We start from the raw sequence: 13,738 nt of genomic DNA on the forward strand, positions 1-13,738 counted from the left end.
CTCCCCCTAACTCTCTCCCTCCCTCCCTCCCATGTCCTCCCTCCCCCCCCACCCTTGGTAACCACCACACTCTTGTCCATGTCTCTTAGTCTCATTTTTATGTTCCACCAATGTATGGAATCATGTAGGTCTTGTTTTTTTCTGATTTACTTATTTCACTCCTTATAATGTTATCAAGATCCCACCATTTTGCTGTAAATGATCTGATGTCATCATTTCTTATGGCTGAGTAGTATTCCATAGTGTATATGTGCCACATCTTCTTTATCCAGTCTTCTATTGAAGGGCTTTTTGGTTGTTTCCATGTCTTGGCCACTGTGAACAGTGCTGCAATGAACATGGGGCTACATGTGTCTTCACGTATCAATGTTTCTGAGGTTTGGGGGTATATACCCAGTAGAGGGATTGCTGGGTCATAAGGTAGTTCTATTTGCAGTTTTTTGAGGAACCACCATACTTTCCTCCATAATGGTTGTACTGGTTGGCTTTTTTATTGTTTTAAAATTCTCTATTCTTACAATTTTTTTCTCTAGTTTTACTATTTACTTTTTTCTGCTCGCTTTAGGTTTAGTTTATTTATTTTTAGTGTCTTAAGCTGGAAGATTAGGTGATTGATGTATCTTTTTCTTAATATAGGCATTTACCACTATAAATTTCCCTCTAAGTCTAAGGTCTATGCTAATGGTATCCCATGTTTTGGTTTGTTGTGTCTTTATTTTCATTCATATACAACCATTTTTAAATTTCCATTTTGATTTTTTTGACCTATTGGTTATTTATTAGTACATTCTTTAATTTCCACATATTTGTGAATTTCTCCCCATTTTTCCTACTACTAGTTTCTATTTTATTCCTTTGTGGTCAAAGAACATTCCTTATATTATCTGTGCATTTAAAAATAGATAGCCATTCACTGCTCACAAAACTTAGTGGATCAGGGAACGTGCAGATACTGCAGTACTTTCTGCCTTTTGTATAGTGTATTTTCACTAATGAAATAGAAGTTGGTTTTGCATCTCATATGCATAATTGAACAACTTTCTTTGACTTGTTGTTTGCCTTTCTGATGTTTTTTTGTTTAATAAAAAAAATCAAATGCTTCTTTTTTTATCACTTCATATTCATTTTGAAATATCCCCTATTTTTTGTGAGCAGTATATATACAGGGTGTGGAAAAGTAGGTTTAAAGTTGTAAGTAAATCAGAGTTTATTATTGTATTATTATTTAATTATTGTATTATTTTCCAAACAAACAACTGTAAACCTACTATTGCTCCGCCATGTGTATATATCAATTTAAATATTCTTTTTAAATAATGGCCCAGCATGTGGTCTCTCCTGGAGAATGGAGACTGTCCCACATAACCGTGAAAGAGTGACTATTTTGTTCTTGAGTGAAGATACTTATTGATGTCTGATAGGTCTAGTTGGTTTATGGTATTAAGTCTTCTCTTTACTTGTTAATCTTCTGTCAAGTTACTCTATTTGTTATTGAAAATGGGGTATGAAGTCTTCAACTGTTGACATTAAAGTGTCTACTTCTCCCTTCATTTCTGTTGTTTTTTGCTTTATGTATTTGCTGCTTTGTTGTTCGGTATATATATTTCTTAAACATATATATATATGTTCAAAACTGAGCTTTGTATAGTGCCAGTATCATAGCCAATGAGGTTTATTGGAGGCATGATTATTGCTAATTGAAAAAATAAGAAAATAAAAATAAAATTGTTAATCTTCCTCATGGATTGACCCTTTTTCATTACAAAGTAGCCCTGTTTATCTAGTAACATTTTTTCTTTTAAAATCTTATTTTTTCTGGGACTTTCTTGTTTTTGTATGTTTTTGTTTTTGTTTTTTTTTTATAATTTTATTTTTTTAATGGGGTGACATCAATAAATCAGGATACATATATTCAAAGATAACAAGTCCAGGTTATCTTGTCGTTCAATTATGTTGCATACCCACCACCCAAAGTCAGATTGTCCTCTGTCACCTTCTATCTTGTTTTCTTTGTGCCCCTCCCCACCCCCTATCCCTCTCCCATTCCCCCCTCCCCCCCCCGTAACCACCACACTCTTATCAATGTCTCTTAGTTTCAGTATTATGTCCCACCTACGTATGGAATAATACAGTTCCTGGTTTTTTCTGATTTACTTATTTCGCTTCGTATCATGTTATCAAGATCCCACCATTTTGCTGTAAATGTTCCGATGTCATCATTTCTTATGGCTGAGTAGTATTCCATAGTGTATATGTGCCACATCTTCTTTATCCAGTCATCTATTGATGGGCTTTTTGGTTGTTTCCATGTCCTGGCCACTGTGAACAATGCTGCAATAAACATGGGGCTGCATGTGTCTTTACGTATCAATATTTCTGAGTTTTTGGGATATATACCCAGTAGAGGGATTGCTGGGTCATAAGGTAGTTCTATTTTCAGTTTTTTGAGGAACCACCATACTTTCTTCCATAATGGTTGTACTACTTTACATTCCCACCAACAGTGGATGAGGGTTCCTTTTTCTCCACAGCCTCTCCAACATTTGCTATTACCTGACTTGCTAATAACAGCTAATCGAACAGGTGTGAGGTGGTATCTCATTGCCGTTTTGATTTGCATTTCTCTAATAGCTAAAGAAGATGAGCATCTTTTCATATATCTGTTGGCCATTTGTATTTCTTCCTGGGAGAAGTGTCTATTCATATCCTCTTCCCATTTTTTTATTGGATTGTTTGTTTGTTTGTTGTTGAGTTTTATGAGTTCTTTGTATATTTTGGATATTAGGCCCTTATCTGAGCTGTTGTTTGAAAATATCATTTCCCATTTAGTTGGCTTTCTGTTTATTTTGTTATCAGTTTCTCTTGCTGAGCAAAAACTTCTTAGTCTGATGTAGTCCCATTCATTAATTTTTGCCTTCACTTCTCTTGCCATTGGAGTCAAATTCATAAAATGCTCTTTAAAATCCAGGTCCATGAGTTGAGTACCTATGTCTTCTTCTATGTACTTAATTGTTTCAGGTCTTATGTTTAGATCTTTGATCCATTTTGAGTTAATTTTTGTACAGGGGGAGAGACTGTAGTCCAGTTTCATTCTTTTGCATGTGGCTTTCCAGTTTTCCCAGCACCATTTATTGAAGAGGCTTTCTTTTCTCCATTGTGTGTTGTTGGCCCCTTTATCAAAAATTATTTGACTATATATATGTGGTTTTATTTCTGGACTTTCTATTCTGTTCCATTGGTCTGAGTGTCTATTTTTCTGCCAATACCATGCTGTTTTGATTGTCGTGGCCCTATAATAGAGTTTGAAGTCAGGTATTGTTATGCCCCCAGCTTCATTCTTTTTCTTTAGGATTGCTTTGGCTATTCGGGGTTTTTTATAGTTCCATATAAATCTGATGATTTTTTGCTCTATTTCTTTAAAAAACGTCATTGGAAGTTTGATGGGAATTGCATTAAATTTGTATATTGCTTTGGGTAATATAGCCATCTTGATTATATTTATTCTTCCTAGCCAAGAACAAGGTATATTCTTCCATCTCATTATATCTTTTTCGATTTCCCTTAACAATGGTTTATAGTTTTCATTATATAAGTCCTTTACATTCTTTGTTATGTTTATTCCTAAGTATTTTTTTTTTTTTGTTGCAATCGTGAAGGGGATTATTCTTTTGAGTTCCTTCTCAGTTGTTTCATTGTTGGCATATAGAAAGGCTATTGACTTCTGTATGTTAATTTTGTATCCTGCGACCTTACTGTATTGGCTTATTGTTTCTAGTAGTCTTTTTGTGGATTCTTTGGGGTTTTCGATGTATAGGATCATATCATCTGCAAAAAGTGATACCTTTACTTCTTCTTTTCCGATATGAATGCCTTTTATTTCTTTGTCTTGTCTGATTGCTGTGGCGAGAACCTCTAGTACCACATTAAATAAGAATGGAGAGAGTGGACAACCCTGTCTTATTCCTGATTTAAGGGGGAAAGCCTTCAGTTTAGTGCCATTTAATATGATGTTAGCTGATGGTTTATCATATATGGCCTTTATCATGTTGAGATATTTTCCTTCTATACCCATTTTGTTGAGAGTCTTAAACATAAAATTGTGTTGTATTTTATCGAAAGCCTTTTCTGCGTCTATTGATAAGATCATGTGGTTTTTGTTCTTTGTTTTGTTGATATGGTGTATTACATTAACCGTTTTACGTATGTTGAACCATCCTTGAGATTCTGGGATGAATCCCACTTGATCATGATGTATTATTTTTTTAATATGTTGTTGTATTCGATTTGCTAGTATTTTGTTTAGTATTTTAGCATCTGTATTCATTAGAGATATTGTTCTGTAGTTTTCTTTTTTTGTGCCATCCTTGCCTGGTTTTGGGATGAGGGTTATGTTGGCCTCATAAAATGTGTTTGGAAGTATTGCTTCTTCTTCAATTTTTTGGAAGACTTTGAGTAGAATAGGAACCAAGTCTTCTTTGAATGTTTGATAAAATTCGCTGGTATAGCCGTCAGGGCCTGGACTTTTATTTTTGGGGAGGTTTTTAATGGTTTTTTCTATTTCTTCTCTACTGATAGGTCTGTTTAGGCTTTCTGCTTCTTCTTGACTCAGTCTAGGAAGGTTGTATTGTTCTAGGAATTTATCCATTTCTTCTAGGTTGTTGAATTTAGTGGCATAAAGTTTTTCATAGTATTCTACAATAATTCTTTGTATATCTACGGTGTCCGTGGTGATTTCTCCTCTTTCATTTTGGATTTTGTTTATATGAGTTCTTTCTCCTTTTTCCTTGGTAAGTCTTGCCAAGGGTTTGTCAATTTTGTTGATCTTTTCAAAGAACCAGATCCTTGTTCTATTAATTTTTTCTATAGTTTTTCTGTTCTCTATTTCATTTATTTCTGCTCTGATTTTTATTATCTCCTTTCTTCGGCTGGTTTTGGGTTGTCTTTGTTCTTCTTTTTCTAGTTCCTTAAGGTGGGAAGTTAAGTGGTTCACTTGGGCTCTCTCTTGTTTGTTCATATATGCCTGAAGCGATATGAACTTCCCTCTTATCACTGCTTTTGCTGCATCCCATAGATTCTGATATGTCGTATTGTCATTTTCATTAGTCTGTATATATCTTTTGATCTCTGCACTTATTTCTTCTTTGACCCATTCATTTTTTAAAAGTATGTTGTTTAGTTTCCACATTTTTGTGGGATTTTTTTCCTCTTTTTTGCAGTTGAATTCTAGTGTCAAGGCTTTATGATCAGAAAATATGCTTGGTACAACTTCAATCTTTCTGAGTTTGCTGATGTTGTTTTTGTGGCCCAACATATGGTCAATTCTTGAGAATGATCCATGTACACTGTAGAAAAATGTATACTCAGTCACTTTGGGATGAAATGTCCTGTAGATGTCTATCATATCCAGGTGCTCTAGTGTTTTGTTTAAGGCCACTATGTCTTTGTTGATTTTCTGTTTGGATGACCGATCTAGAGCCGTCAGCGGTGTATTGAGGTCTCCAAGTATGATTGTATTTTTGTCAGTTTTTGTTTTAAGATCAATAAGTAGCTGTCTTATATATTTTGGTGCTCCTTGGTTTGGTGCATATATATTAAGAATTGTTATGTCTTCTTGATTCAGTGTCCCCTTAGCCATTATGAAATGGCCATTTTTGTCTCTGAGTACTTTTCTTGTCTTGTAGTCAGCATTATCCGATATGAGTATTGCTACACCTGCTTTTTTTTGGATGTTATTTGCTTGGAGTATTATTTTCCAGCCTTTCACTTTGAATTTGTTTTTATCCTTGTTACTTAGATGAGTTTCCTGTAGGCAGCATACAGTTGGATTTTCTTTTTTAATCCATTCTGCTACTCTGTGCCTTTTAATTGGTGAGTTTAATCCGTTTACATTTAGTGTAATTATTGATACTTGTGAGTTCCCTATTGCCATTTTATATCTTGCTTTCTGTTATTTTTGTGTCTTGTTTGATCCTTCTCTTTCGTTTTTCTATCTTTTGTTTTTTATTTGGTTGTATTCCATACATCTTTCCTCTGTTGCTATCTTTTTTATCTCATGTGCTTCTGTGGTGGTTTTTTCAATGGTGGTTACCTTTGAGTAATGAAAAGGGTCCCTACCCTGTTCATTGTAGCGAACTATTTTGTGAGTACTTTTGCACTCCATCGTCCTTTGCTACTGTTAATCTCCATCTTCTCCCCCTCTTTCTTTTTGTTGTTGTCACAGTTTAAATTTGGTTTTATTGTGTTCTTCTTGGAGCTTTTACTTGTGGCTCTGTTTTTTTTTTTGTTCTTTGTATCTGATTGGAGCACCCCCTTTAGTAATTCCTGGAGTGGGGGTTTTCTGATGATAAATTCCCTCATCTTTTCTGTATCTGTGAATGTTTTTATTTCTCCTTCGTATTTGAAGGATAGCTTTGATGGGTATAGTATTCATGGCTGAAAGTTCCTCTCTTTCAGGACTTTAAATATTGGGGTCCACTCTCTTCTAGCTTGTAGAGTTTCTGCTGAGAAATCTGATGATAATCTAATGGGCCTTCCTTTATATGTTGTATTCTTCTTTTCCCTGGCTGCCTTGAGAATTTTTTCTTTGCTGTTGGTTTGTGTCAATTTCATTATGATATGCCTTGGAGTAGGTTTGTTGGGGTTAAGAAAACTTGGAGTTCTGTTTGCTTCTTGAACTTGAGGCTTTAGTTCTTTCCACAGGCTTGGGAAGTTCTCATCTATTATTTGTTTGAGTATGTTCTCCATTCCATTTTCTCTCTCTTCTCCCTCTGATATACCTATTATTCTTATGTTATTCTTTTTGATGGAGTCAGATAATTCTTGTAGGGCTATCTCATTTTTTTTAATTTTTGCGTCTCTTTCTTCTTCTCTCTGTTGTGCCTCAAGTTGCTTGTCTTCTATTTCACTAATCCTCTCTTCTATCTGACCTGTTCTATTAGCTAAGCTTGTTACTTCGTTTTTCAGCTCGTGAATTGAGTTTTTCATCTCTGTTTGATTTGTTTTTATAGTTTCAATTTCCTTGGACATATATTCTTTGTGTTCATGGAGTTGTTTTCTGAGCTCCCTATATTGCCTTTCTGTGTTTTCTTGTATATCTCGGAGGATTTTTAGGATTTCTATCTTGAATTCACTGTCATTTAGCTCCAAGGTTTCCAATATATTAAATTTTTTCTCCATAGATTTTTCCTCATCTAGCTGTGTTACCTCTCTTTCTTTTGTATCCATGATATTCGATTTTCTCTTCCTTAATGGCATCTGAGGGTGGTTTTGTTGATAGTATTAATGAGATTTAATAAAGAATAAAAAGTTAAAAAAAATAAAAAAAATAAAAAATCGAAAAGAGTTGTTTTTTTTAAAAAAAATTAATAATGAAATAAAGAAAAATAAAATAAAATAAAAATTTTTTAAAAAAGGAAATTATTCCCCCCCTCCTTTTTTCCTCTCCTCTCCTCTCCCCTCTTTCTTGAGAAAATCTTGTGGTGGACTGTGAGTTATAACAAACAATGCCTGTGATGGAGGGCCTGAATTGGGGAAAAGTAATAAAGGGGCAAAAAAGAAAATAAATAAATAAATAAATAAATAAAGGAAAAAAAAAAAGAAAAAAGAAAAAAAAAGAGCGTATGGACCCACAAAAAGCAAATAAGGAAAAAATTTGGGTCAAGAATAAAATGATTTGCTTTTAGGTGTTGGTTGTCTAAGAGTTATGATGAGAGGAATAAGAGGAAAATGGAAAAATGGGGGGACAAATTAAAAACTTACTATTGTATTTAGTGGAACAAGAACTAGATAATATGGAGAGCCAGGGATGGGAGCACTGCTAGTGAGTTAAAAAGGTGAAGTAAAAACCCCCCAAAATGCCACAAACATAGGTTTGAGTCCCAGATAAGATAATTTGTTTGTTATTGAGGTTTGAATGAGAGGAGATGTAAAGGAGAAAGGAAGAAACTAATATAGAGGGAGAAAAGAAAGAGAGAGAGAGAAAAAATAGAGGGAACCACTAAAAGAAGAAAAAAGAAAGGAGAGAGAGAGAGAGTTAAGGGTTTTGGAGTGCAACCCTTATAGAGAGAAAGGAAGAGAAGAGAAAAGATAATGGGAGATGTAACACTTATGGGTAGTGTAGTTCAAGGAGAGGAGAGAGTAAGACCAGTAGAGAGTTAATCGGCCAAATTGGAGGAAGAAAAAAAAGTATCAAGAATGAAGATAAGAGAAACAAACGAACAAATATAATAAAATGGGATAGGTTATAAAGTCTGCAGATTATTCTTGATTTTGAGAGGTTATCTTCTTGCTTTTTCTTTTCTCTCCCTCTTCCTGGTCGGTGACTCTGTACCCCGGGTTCTGCCCCTTTGGCACGCTCAGGTAGAGGCTTGCAGTTGATAAGTCTCTATGGCAATGTCATGTATTGTGTTTTAGTCTCGTGGGAGTCGAGGCTCATTAGCATTTATAGGCTCCGACAGTGAGAGAGTACGTGTTCCTGGAGCCTTTCTCCTAGTCTTTCCTTCCTCAATTAGTAGCCTGATAATCCAGCTATGGGGTTGCTGCTGCCTCTGCCTGGATAGTAAGAGGCTCAAAGAGCTGGCAACTCCCCACTCTATTTCCACTCAGAACAGGGCTCTGGGTAAGGCTCAGTCAGTCAGAGCTGCTAGCATAATCAGGCGGGCTTTCCGCCCACTCAAAGACCACTGGCTCTGCCACTCTGTCCGGTAACACAAGCGGGCGCCCACTTCTGGGGGGCGCTTGGAGGAAACTCTCACTCACTGTCTGCGACCAGGATATCCAGCCAGCAGTCTCACGCTCTGAGTGAAACCCCCAACCGCAGGGAAAAGTTGCAGCCTTGGAATTGAGTCTCGCTCCGTCCCCGTGTGCGCCTTTTGCAAGGCGCTGGGGCGGCTCGAGATTCCGCTTTGGCCCACACAAAGGCCCCTGACTCTGCCCCTCTCTGCGATAACACGGGCGCGCACTGCGGAGGCACTCGGAGGAATCGCTCACTCCTTATCTGCGCGCGCACACCAGGATATGAGGCCGGCCGCGGTTCCCTCTGAGTGAAACCCTCACCAGCACGGAAAATCTCCACCGTTGGAAGTAGTTCTCACTCCCTCCCGTGCGTGGCTTTCCCAGGGCGCTGGGGCTGCCCAGAGACTCTGTCTTCGGCCCACAGAAAGGCCTCTGACCCTGCCTCTCCGTGGGGCAACACGGGCACCCACTCTCGGGGCCTAGGAAGAAATTCTCGCCCACTAACTGCGCACCGACCAGGAGACCGGGTAAAATGGCCGCTCCGCTTGTCTTTCTTTGTTTGGGTTTGGCGCGAGTGTTAGCTTGTATTGCCCGGGTTGCCACAGGATCAGATTTTCCTCGGCTTGGATCTGTGTGCCACAGCCTGGTTCGGCCGTTTGTGCCGCGGCGGCCTGGATCTATTCACCCCCTTTGCCCGCCTCAGTTTCTATATTCACAGTTACCAGAGAAAGCTGCCCTGTTTAGGTTAGTGAGGAAGGCGGAGCATTTCTTACTCCCTTTTTCCTTCGGGGTTTGGTTATATATTTAGCCAATTTTTCACTCAATCATACCTTTGGGTGTATTGCGAAGCATCTGGAAGCTCCAAGTATAGGTTTTTCTGTTTCTGGTTGAAGATCTTGTTGAGTTTTGGGGGAGATTTATCGGTATCGCTTCCTACCCCGCCATTACTCTGACGTCATCTCTTGTATGTTTGCATGATATAGCTTTTCCCATTTTTTTAGTTTCAAGCTGTTTGTATCTTTGAATCTAAAGTCTCCTGTAGATAGCGTATAACAGATTATATTTTTAAATAGAAACTGATCATCTCTATTTTGGTTGGATTGGTTCATTCCACTCACATTCAGTGATATTATTACTGATATAATTGGATTTATACCTGCCATTTTACTTTATTTTCTATATGTATATTGTCTTTTTTGTTTCTGTTTCTCTTATTGTTCTTTTAAGTAAATATTTTCTAATGTACCATCGTGTATTCTTTAATGAGGTTTTCACTATGAGTATTTTTTTTTTTTTTTTTTTTTTTGGTGATTGCTCTAGGGATTATCATATACAATTTATCAGTCTCAGATTCAGGTTTATACTAGCTTAATTTCAGTGGTACATAAAAACTTATTTAGCTATATGTTTAATTCTATCTAGCTCTATTCTCTCCTATCCCCATATCCTTTTGTAGCATGATTGTTACATATATGTGTCTTTTAATGTTATAAACCCAACAGTATGTTGTCATAGATATTACTTTATCATATGTAATTATATACTTAACCCAATAGAGCTTTGCTTCCACACACCTCATTTGCACTGGTATTGGCAAATACCTCACATGTATCTTACATTTCTGTATGTTATAGGCCCAACAATTCATTATATATATATAACATTTTATACAATTGATTTATTATTTTTTTTTTTTTGTATTTTTCTGAAGCTGAAAACGGGGAGAGACAGTCAGACAGACTCCCGCATGCGCCTGACCGAGATCCACCCGGCACGTCCACCAGGGGGCGACGCTCTGCCCACCAGGGGGCCATGCTCTGCCCCTCCGGGGTGTCGCTCTGTTGCGACCAGAGCCACTCTAGCGCCTGGGGCAGAGGCCAAGGAGCCATCTCCAGCGCCCGGGCCATCTTTGCTCCAATGGAGCCTCGGCTGCAGGAGGAGAAGAGAGAGACAGAGAGGAAGGAGAGGGGGAGGGGTGGAGAAGCAGGTGGACGCTTCTCCTGTGTGCCCTGGCCGGGAATCGAACCCGGGACTTCTGCACGCCAGGCCAACGCTCTACCACTGAGCCAACCGGCCAGGGCCTATACAATTGATTTTAATGTTAGTTATAAGAAGAAATGTGCATTTATGCCATTTATACTTACATGGTTACCTTTACTGGTGTTCTTTGTTTTATTGTGTGGATTTGACTTACCTTTATGGTTACTTGCTTTCAGCCTGAAGAACTTACTTTAGTATTTCTTGTAAGGTGGATCTTCGAAGAAACAAATTCTCTCAGTTTTTGTTTATCTGAGAAAGTCTTTATTTTGTGTTCATTTTTTTAAAGATAGCTTTGCTAGATATGATATTTTTGGTTGACATTATTTTACTCTGAGCACTTTGTGTATGTTCTGCCACTCTCTTCCAGCCTCTGTTGTTTTGCTGAGAAGCCAGCTGTTAATCATACCAGGGTTCCCTTGTAAATAATGGGTTATTGTCCTCTTGCTACTTTCAAGATTTTCTTCTTGTACTTGATTTGAAGTATTTTTTATTACAATGTTCCTATTTGTGCATATCTTTTTTAAAAATCCTCCTTGCAATTTGCTGATCTTCTTGGATATTTTCTTTTATTTTTTTTTTCTTTTCCAAGTGAGAGGAGGGGAGATAGAGAGACAGACTCCCCACATGCGCCCTGCCTGGGATCCACCCAGCCATCCCCATCTGGGGCCAATGATCTGCCCATCTGGGGCCATGCTCACAATTGAGCTTTTTTAGTACCTGAGGCAGAGGCTCCATGTAGCCATCCTAGCACCTGGGGCTGATGCACTTGAACTAATTGAGCCATGGCTGCGGCAAGGGAAGAGAGAGAGAGAGAAAGAGAGAGAGAGAGGCAGGGTAGAGGAGCAGATAGTTGTGTCTCCTCTGTGCCCTGACGGGTGATTGAACCTGGGACATCCATATACCAGGTTAATGCTCTACCAATGAGCCAACCAGCCAGGGCTTGAATATTTTCAATAAAATTGGGAACGTTTAAACTTTTTTTCTACATTTTTTTTTTGTATGTTCCTTTCTATCTTCTCTTTCTGGTACTTCCATTCTGAATATGTTGGTACACTCAGTGGTACTCCACATTTCTCTAAGGCTATTATCATTTTTCTTTCTTTTTTTTTTTTCATCTCTGGTCTTTGGCTTGAATTCTATCTATCTTAAAGTTTGCTTATTCTTTCTTCTGTCAGTTCATGTCTACTATTGAACCACTCTGGAGAGTTCCCTACCTACCGGTTATTTTACTTTCCCCGCTTCCTAATTTCCATTTGTTTCTTTTTTATAACTTGTCTGTTTATGGATGAAACATTGTCATCATTATTTTCTTCACTTCTTTAATCATAGCTTTCCTTAGTTCTGAGAACATGTTTATAATGGTTACTTTGAAATCTTTTTATGAGAAATCCAATATTTCATTGCTCTCACAGGAGTTCTGTTACCCACTTTTTTTCCTGATGTTTGAGTCATAGTTTCATGTTTGTTTGCATACCTCCTAATTTTTTGTTGTTGTTGAAAACTGGACATTTTAGATAATAGAATGTAGTAACTCTGGACACTGGTTGTCTTTTCTACCATTACCTTCCTTCTGGGGCTTATTATGTTATTTGCTTGTTTCTTTAGAGTGGCTGATCTCTTTCCCCTCTCACAGTGTTAAGCTTCTGATGTTGCTTTTCCACAGTTTTAGATATGCCTATTGCCCCTGGGAATGATAGTGATACTAGTAGGGCTCTCTTCAACTCTTTCTCTGACCACACCCAGCTGTTAAACTCCACTAACTGCTACAGTGGAGTCTTGCTGAGTTGAGAGGAAGAAGATGGGAAGTGGTAGTGGTTTAGATACCCCAGACTCTCTTTTTTCTTACCACATTTTTATGAATATATATTTTTAAATTTGCTCTCTACCCTTGGGAATATTTTCAGAAACTTTAAATGATTATTGTTTTAATTTTCATGAGTTTCACTGGGGAGCAGATAGCAGATCAGTTGAGCCGCCACACTGACATGCTGGAAATCCAATCTTAGATAGAAGTGATCATGTATTTATGCTTGAAAGAGTTTTGCTAATGCTCTTTGATGCTTCCCTAGTATCCTTAACTTATCCTTTTATAAAACTCTTTATATTTTATTCTCATTTCTTGTGTAATGTATTTCTTCTCCTAGAGCATGGTTTTCTTTTTTCTTTTTATAAATTTCGTTTAGACTATTAATTTTAACAGGGTGACATTGATCAACTAGAGCACATAGATTCAGAGAAAACATCTCCAGATCATTTTGGCATTTGATTATGTTGTATATCCATCACCCAAAGTCAAATTGCCCTCTGTCACCTTTTATTTGGTTTTCTTTATGCCCCTCCCCTCCCAGAAATTGGGGTTTTCTAAAAGTTTTTAACTACATTCCACAACAGGGAAATATATTTTATATCCTATTTAGTACAAACTATATATTATTTCTTACCAAAGTTTTACTAAACAGCACATACTATGTATTTCTATGTGCAATATACTATAATATATATTTTCCATTCTATCTCACTTTATTAAAAAATAATATTTGATTGTTATCCATGTAATTGATGTCACAACTTGCAATTTAAAAAACATTCTAAACTAAGACTCCTTGAGGCAAGAGACTGTGCTGAGGGTTGACATTTTATCACTAATTTCTGTCAAAGTACCTTTGCACACAGTAGGCACTTAATAAATTGAATGATTGTGTGAGTGTTGGACTTTCAGAATCTTTAACAAGTTACAGTGCATTAAGATTACTTCAGAGAAATTATAACATACAGTTAGAAATTTCATTTGAATCCTGAATCCTTTGATTGTGGAGTCCCGTTAAATATCTCTCAGAACTAGTAATTGGGAAGTGTTTTTTAAATGAATAAAAATATGACTTGGTAAATTTCTTTTTTCGATTGAAAATGAAGAACAAAATTCAGGAAATATGTAAACATTTTGTATTTTCATTATATTCGTCTT

The 13,738-nt window shown here is 37.0% G+C and overlaps 1 protein-coding gene and 1 pseudogene across 2 annotated transcripts in view; both read left to right on the top strand.

Moving 5' to 3' along the window:
• Positions 1-13,738, top strand: part of FANCC (FA complementation group C) — a 302,788-nt gene that overhangs the window by 73,986 nt on the left and 215,064 nt on the right. The window lies entirely within an intron of this gene.
• Positions 1,637-1,746, top strand: LOC136327812 (U4 spliceosomal RNA; annotated as a pseudogene).

Source organism: Saccopteryx bilineata, chromosome 2 (genome assembly GCF_036850765.1).
Source record: "Saccopteryx bilineata isolate mSacBil1 chromosome 2, mSacBil1_pri_phased_curated, whole genome shotgun sequence".
In the NCBI taxonomy this organism is placed as follows: Eukaryota; Metazoa; Chordata; class Mammalia; order Chiroptera; family Emballonuridae; genus Saccopteryx; species Saccopteryx bilineata.